The sequence below is a fragment of the Lepidochelys kempii genome, chromosome 6, assembly GCF_965140285.1.
Source record: "Lepidochelys kempii isolate rLepKem1 chromosome 6, rLepKem1.hap1, whole genome shotgun sequence".
In the NCBI taxonomy this organism is placed as follows: domain Eukaryota; kingdom Metazoa; phylum Chordata; order Testudines; family Cheloniidae; genus Lepidochelys; species Lepidochelys kempii.
In genome coordinates this window covers 13,468,674-13,477,095 of record NC_136385.1, presented here as the reverse complement: position 1 = coordinate 13,477,095, position 8,422 = coordinate 13,468,674, and positions in this window count along the sequence as shown.

Sequence of the window (8,422 nt, the reverse complement as noted above, 5' to 3'; positions counted from 1 at the left end):
ATATGAGTTTTCCAATTTAACAAAGAAATTGATATGTACCAGGCTTGTTATCCCAAGGGGAGTCTCTGACGTGCTTCAAAACAAATGCACTGCTTCAGATAGAATAAACAAACAGATTTATTAACCACAAAGATAGATTTTTAAGTGATTATAAGTCAAAGCATAACAAGTCAGATTTGGTCAAATGAAACAAAAGTAAAACGCATTCTAAGCTGATATTAACCCTTCCAGTGCCTTTAAAAACTTAGATGCTTCTCAACACAGGCTGGCTGGTTCCCCTTCAGCCAGGCTCTCCACTTTGATCAGCGCTTCAGTGGCTTGTTGGTGATGTCTGTAGATGGAGGTGGAAGAGAGAGAGAGAGAGAACATGACAAATGTCTCTCCCTTTTCTCATGTCCTTTCTTCCCTCTTGGCTTTGCCCAGCCACCGCTTCAGAGTCAGGTAAGCATTACCTCATCGCAGTCCCAAACTGACCAAAGGAAGGAGGGTGACTCACATGAGAGTCCAACAGATCCTTCATTGTTGCCTGTGAGACTGGGCTGGGTTTGTCCCATCCATGCCCTGATGAGGTGAGTTTTTGCTCTGCTTCTGGAGAGTTTTTGCCTGGGCTTGCTTTAAGCCATGAGGACACAATTGTCAAAGCTTGACTCAGACTCACAATTTATCAGACCAACTCTGTTTTATTAGCAAAGCTGCTCTGCTAATACATTTAGAAGTGAGCCCCCCGAGTGGGGCTTGTGTCTCTTAATTTATACAGTTTTTTGGTGAACGAGTTACAGAGAAGTTACAGACAAAAGAAGAAAAAGATTTTAGTCACCACCCCTTGAGATCCCTGAGACCAGTCACGTATCTTCAATTACCTGCCACCCTTAACAATCTCCTTTAACAGCTTCCAGTTAACTTAACTAATTGCCCTTCACACCTTCCATTCTGATGCCTGCTTCTTAGACGTGCTGGCTCTATCTTAATTGCTTCTCCATTCAAAAGCTAACTGTCCCTACGTGTGCTCCCTCAGATACTTTGTAACATGTTTTGTAACATGTTTTGGCATGCCCTCTCATATACAATGTATCCAGCATGTCCCCTTATACAATGTTATACTTATACAATGTTATACTTCCACAATCCCCCCCTTTTGGTCAAGGCTACGCCCATGACCAATGACTTACTGGATTCCATACATCAATCGTTCTTTTTCATTACTTTCACTGGTGACATTTAACAACATTAGATTAGCACTCTGGTTAGGGGTAACCTGATGGATGGTGTGTCTTGTGCAGTTTTGGATACAACAAGAAATCAATTGAAAACACACAAAGATTATTAGAATTCCAAATAGGATAGTCAGGATTCCTTGAAACAACCAGTTTCCCAGACTAGAGAAATTGAATAAGTTACTTATCCATTTCCACAAGGAACTTGGTTCTTCGTGGGGAAGGTATGCAATTTGCTCCAGATGGCTAGCACGATTTATTACCTCATTAGTATTATCAGGTATGTATACACAGCATTCTGTTCCAATTAGAGCACAGGTCCCTCCTTTGGCTGCCAGTATTATATCTAATGCCCGACGGTTTTGGAGGGCCACTTGTCGGACCGCTCCTGCTTCTTTGGCTAGAGCTTTTAAGCTCTCTCCTGTTTCATTGGCCATGATCTCAACCACCGCTTGTAACCTTAAAAGCCTTTTTGCATGGTGGATTACCCCCCCTACTGGGACTAAAGAAATGCCAACAGCTTCTTCCCAAGTTAGGGGGCTTATGTTATCCACATACCATTTAGCATCTGGCAAGTCCCTCCTTTTCCGCCTGAAATTACGGAGGCGATTTCGTGGGAGGGATTGAAGCACCCGGAATTGTGGGAAAAGCTGAGCAGGATAACAGATACCTGACCAATTTGCTGGTAACACAGTGTAAGCATTTCCCCCACAAACCCAATGATGTCCCATTAAAGCTGGGAAGGGTTGACTGCAACCCTTTGACATGTAAGAATTTACGAAGGAGGAATAGTATCCCCCAAAGGGCACAGGATGATTTTCACTGGGAGAAGAGGTAGCATTCACATGACATTTGTAGATGGTGCTGTTTTTCTCAGGGAGGCTGTAGGGGGAGCAAGAGATTGAATCTTTGGTTTGGTCCCAGGTTGAGAGGAAGTTTATCTTTCCATACCCGGTTCGCCATTCTCCAACCTTGTTTGAATAGTCCCATACACCATGGGACACGATGTATTGGAGACAGCTGCTCCTCCCTAGATTCAGCCCTGTCCCATTACACACCCAGCACCAGTGGCCCTTTCCTTTCACCACACTTACAATTTTAGGAACATATGTTTTTTCCAGCCCCCAAGTATCATTTTCCTTCCATGTCCTTTTAAGTGGATAGGGTTCTCCAGCAAGCTCTGAGGAATTCAAAGGGATTGCCATGGTGGGGATACTAGCTTGTGAGTGAGCTGGGATGTGGCTGCAGACCCAGCAATTAGAAATATTCAGGATCTGGGCTATCTGCACCTGTTGTTGGATGAAAGAATTGTCACTGTCACTCTGGATTCCCCAGACCCTCAGGACACAGTAGCTGAGGATTAAGCTTCTCAAAGGACACATGTTGGAAGCAGGACCCTTTCTGGTTCCGACAACCCCTTTCGAGGGAACCTCAGTCACGGTTTTATGTCCACCAGGCAGCAGGCGCTAGGCTCACTACTGCTTCTTGTTTGTTGGGTCCTGCTGTCTGCTTACCCTCTGCTTCTGGCAACCCTTACAAGAGCGCAGATTGTAAGGTATTGCAGGCTGTTCCTCTTTGTCTTCTGGGGTTGAAGCTGGTTCTGCGTGGTCTTGCAGAGGTGCTTGGTCCCCTTGAGGCGGCGCTGGCTTACACTGTGAGGCATGGATCCATGCAGCGATGCCGGATAATTTCACTGCTGTCTGGGTGGTGAGCAGTACCTGGTATGGACCCTTCCACCGGGGTTCCAAGGCGTGCTTCCGAAGGTGGTGCCGCAGGCAGACCCAGTCACCAGGCTCAAGAGTGTGACAGGCAGCAGAAGTGGGTTCCTGCTTGCACCTGCGAATGGAAGGAGCTCACAGCTTGCATTAACCCTTTGCAGTACTGGAGGAGCGTGCTGTGAGTTAGGTTTAGGTCTGGGGCTGGGGTAATAGTAGCCATTGTTCGCATAGGGCGTCCCATGATGATTTCAAATGGACTCAATTTGTGTCTCTGGGATGGGGATGACCGAATTTCCATAAGGGCCAGTGGTAAAGCAGCTGGCCAGTTTAACCCTGTGGAACTACAGATTTTTGCCAGCTTATTTTTAAGCACACCATTTCGCCTTTCAACTGCACCTGCACTCTGTGGATGGTAAGGGCAGTGCAACAGGTGGGTGACATGTAATACCTGGTTTAGATGTTGAACAATTTTTCCAGTAAAATGTGTTCCCCAGTCACTAGACAAAGTGGCAGGAATTCCCTTGGTAGGGATAATGTGGTTTAACAGACATTTTGCAAAGGACAATGAATCAGCTTTGTGACAGGAAAAGGCTTCAATCCAACCCAAAAACAGACATATTATAACTAAAATGAATTCATATTTCTGACACTTTGGCATTTGTACAAAATCAAGTTGCCAGTGTAGGAAAGGTGCTTGAGGCAAACCCCGGAACCCTTGTGTTACTTTTACAGATTTGCCTACATTGTGGCTTTGACAAGTAACACAAGCGGCACAGTGGCGGGTTGCAAAGGAGCTGAAATGGGGAGCCCACCACCCCGCCTTACTCATAGCAGAGACCATCCCCTCCTTGCCGACATGCGAAACACCATGTAGCAGGGTTAGGAACCACTGGAAAAGAAGGTATGACAATACGGTTAATAGCTCGAAGGTCTTGAACAAATCGCCACGATTTGCCATCAGCCTTTTGAACTGGGAGGATAGGGGTGTTACAGGGGCTGGAACAAGGGACAATAATTCCTTGTTCTTTTAATGCAGATATAACTGGAGCAATCCCAGCCTCTGCCTCAGGATTCAAAGGATACTGAGACAGGCGAGGCAGAGGTTTGGAATTGTCTACAGTAATCCGAACTGGGTCAGTATTTAATCGGCCCACTTCAGATGGGTGAGATGGCCATAGGGAGGAAGGAACCTGAGAGATTAGGTGCTCTAGGGACGGAGTTAAGGGACAGCAAGGGACCGGAGTGGAGAGGGAAGTTTCAGACAGCAGGGAGGCTACAGAATCACATAAGGAAGACTGAGGGATTTGCAGATAGACACCATCTGGGGAGCAGTAAATAGAACAGCCAAGTTTGCATAGCAAGTCCCGTCCCAGAAGGTTTGCAGGGGTGGAATCAGAGAGGAGGAATGCATGCTCCTCAGAGAGGGGACCGACCTGAACAGACAAAGGTTTTGAGAGGGGAAAAAAGGTAGGGATCCCTATAATGCCAACAGCAGACACAGATTTTCCAGATCGGGGAACCCCAGGCAAGTCAGTGGTGCAGACTGTAGAAAGAGAAGCTCCAGTATCAACAAGGAAAGGGAGAGAGAGATCATTTACAGTCAGGACACATTCTCACATTACCCTCTGATCCCCCTGAGAGTTACCAAAAGCAACTACAGCATTTGCTCAAGAAACTTCCTGAAAAAGCACAAGATCAAATCCTCACAGACACACCCCTGGAACCCCGACCTGGGATATTCTATCTACTACCCAAGATCCATAAACCTGGAAATCCTGGGCGCCCCATCATCTCAGGCATTGGCACCCTGACAGCAGGATTGTCTGGCGATGTAGACTCCCTCCTCAGGCCCTACGCTACCAGCACTCCCAGCTACCTTCGAGACACCACTGACTTCCTGAGGAAACTTCAATCCATCGGTGATCTTCCTGATAACACCATCCTGGCCACTATGGATGTAGAAGCCCTCTACACCAACATTCCACACAAAGATGGACTACAAGCCATCAAGAACACTATCCCCGATAATGTCACGGCTAACCTGGTGGCTGAACTTTGTGACTTTGTCCTTACCCATAACTACTTCACATTTGGGGACAATGTATACCTTCAGATCAGCGGCACTGCTATGGGTACCCGCATGGCCCCACAGTATGCCAACATTTTTATGGCTGATTTAGAACAACGCTTCCTCAGCTCTCGTCCCCTAAAGCCCCTACTCTACTTGCGCTATATTGATGACATCTTCATCATCTGGACCCATGGAAAAGAAGCCCTTGAGGAATTCCACCATGATTTCAACAATTTCCATCCCACCACCAACCTCAGCCTGGTCCAGTCCACACAAGAGATCCACTTTCTGAACACTACAGTGCTAATAAACAATGGTCACATAAACACCACCCTATACCGGAAACCTACTGACCGCTATTCCTACCTGCATGCCTCCAGCTTTCACCCTGACCACACCACACGATCCATCGTCTACAGCCAAGCTCTACGATACAACCGCATTTGCTCCAACCCCTCAGACAGAGACAAACACCTACAAGATCTCTGTCAAGCTTTCTTACAACTACAATACCCACCTGCAGAAGTAAAGAAACAGATTGATAGAGCCAGAAGAGTTCCCAGAAGTTACCTACTACAGGACAGACCTAACAAAGAAAATAACAGAACGCCACTAGCCGTCACCTTCAGCCCCCAACTAAAACCCCTCCAACGCATTATTAAGGATCTACAACCTATCCTAAAGGATGACCCAACACTCTCACAAATCTTGGGAGACAGGCCAGTCCTTGCCTACAGACAGCCCCGCAACCTGAAGCAAATACTCACCAACAACCACATACCACACAACAGAACCACTAACCCAGGAACTTATCCTTGCAACAAAGCCTGTTGCCAATTGTGCCCACATATCTATTCAGGGGACACCATCACAGGGCCTAATCACATCAGCCACACTATCAGAGGCTCGTTCACCTGCACATCCACCAATGTGATATATGCCATCATGTGCCAGCAATGCCCCTCTGCCATGTACATTGGTCAAACTGGACAGTCTCTACATAAAAGAATAAATGGACACAAATCAGATGTCAAGAATTATAACATTCATAAACCAGTCGGAGAACACTTCAATCTCTCTGGTCACGCAATCACAGACATGAAGGTCGCTATCTTAAAACAAAAAAACTTCAAATCCAGACTCCAGCGAGAAACTGCTGAATTGGAATTCATTTGCAAATTGGATACTATTAATTTAGGCTTAAATAGAGACTGGGAGTGGCTAAGTCATTATGCAAGGTAGCCTGTTTCCTCTTGTTTTTTCCTACCCACCCCCCCAGATGTTCTGGTTTAACTTGGATTTAAACTTGAAGAGTGGTCAGTTTGGATGAGCTATTACCAGCAGGAGAGTGAGTTTGTGTGTGTATGGGGGTGGGGGGGATGTGAGAAAACCTGGATTTGTGCAGGAAATAGCCCAACTTGATTGTCATGCACATTGTGTAAAGAGTTGTCACTTTGGATGGGCTATCACCAGCAGGAGAGTGAATTTGTGTGGGGGGGTGGAGGGTGAGAAAACCTGGATTTGTGCTGGAAATGGCCCACCTGATGATCACTTTAGATAAGCTATTACCAGCAGGACAGTGGGGTGGGAGGAGGTATTGTTTCATATTCTCTGTGTATATATAAAGTCTGCTGCAGTTTCCACGATATGCATCTGATGAAGTGAGCTGTAGCTCACGAAAGCTTATGCTCTAATAAATTGGTTAGTCTCTAAGGTGCCACAAGTACTCCTTTTCTTTTTGTGAATACAGACTAACACGGCTGTTACTCTGAAACCTGTCATTCTCCAGTAGGGGACAGAGGTAATAAGGAAGCTAAAACTTTGTGAGGTTCCCCAGCATCCCGTCATTGTTGGGGTGAAAAATAGGGTTGGGGATCAGCTGAAGGAACCAGCAGGGGGTTCACTTGATTTCCCATACAATTATTAGGTCATCTTGGACACTCTTTTTTCCAGTGTCCAGGCTGTTTACAGTAGTTACAAACCCCAGTTAATCCAGCTCCCCGCCCCCTTCCGCAACCCTGTCCCTGTCCCCGGTGTGGTCTGCTTAGTCCTGAATAATGCTGTATCTGCAGAGCCATTAACTTTTGGGAGGACTGTTCCTCCTTTCCTTTTAAAGTGCGGTGGCAATGCTCTGCTACTGCCAGCAATTTGTCCATGGTTTCAGTTTCCCATCCCACACTTATTCATTTTAACATGCTGCCTGTGGCAGGGAGAAGACCATCAACAAATGCATGTGCCAAGGCCCCCTGCCCATTTACATCGGGCTCTTGTATTCCTGAACGTTGTAGGAAAATATCAGTTAGCCAGGACCTATAGTTGCCTGGGCTTTCTCCTTGCCCTTGCTTACAGCAATGTATTGCTGTCCAGTTTGTTTTAGGAGACCACACTCTGGGAATGGCTTGATGCAGGTGCTTCCAAAGAGCCATACACCAGTCTCTGTATGCCGAATCTGGGCCAGTACTTTTTATGGTTGAGTGGCGTGCCTCAGCTGGCCAGTCTGCAGCAGCCAACCATTTTTCATAATAACTGGCAGGAGCTAACAATTTACACAGTTGGAGGAGATCTGTCTCAGAGGGTTCATAGGTTTCACAGATTAACAGAAACTCCTCAGCAAATTTGACAGAGTTTTCCTGTGGTTTGGGAAAACTTTTAACTATAGATAAAAGGTCCATACGAGTCCAGGGCTTATAATCCCATACGGACTCACTTTCTCCCATCTTAAGGACTCGTAAGGGTGCCACAACAGTTTGATCAGAGTCTCTCATTAACCTCCCATCAGGTTCTCTTTTCCAAGAAGAGATGTCAAGAGAATCTTTGCAGTCTGCTTTGGATTTCTTCTTCATAATATTTTGCGGAGCTGCAAGGCCAATGAGGGTATCTTCTTCACTTTCATTATCTGTAGTCACTGAAGATTTTTCCTTTTCTGATTTCTTATTTGCGCAGGAGTATGATGGGGGTCGGGTTTGATCCGGATCATTGCACAGGACTGGGCAAAGGGGAGCGCTCAGACTAGTGGTGGGAGAGACTGCATCCAATTGAACTGTTAGTTTTTTGATAGAATTTTTAAGAGAGGTGAGTTTTGACTCAGTCCATCTACGATTTGCCTCTTCCCACCACTGCATGAAGCAGTCTACTTCTCCTCTCTCCAATTTGGTTTTTGGGAGGACGAGTTTGCTTTTTAAAGCGTCCACTCGATCCTTGTCCCAAGAACCTAACTGTGGCCACTGTAATTTGGCGTTCTCTAGAGCTAATTTGGACCATTTTTCAAGAAACCTACAAGAGTCCAGACCCCTCCTAAAATACATAAAATAAGTTGGAGTTCCCTTAGGGAACTGTTCTACCTTAGACTTCTGATTACCCATCCAGGAGGACTTCACACAGCACTCACACAAGAAGGAAATTCGGGCTCAGCAGAGCGG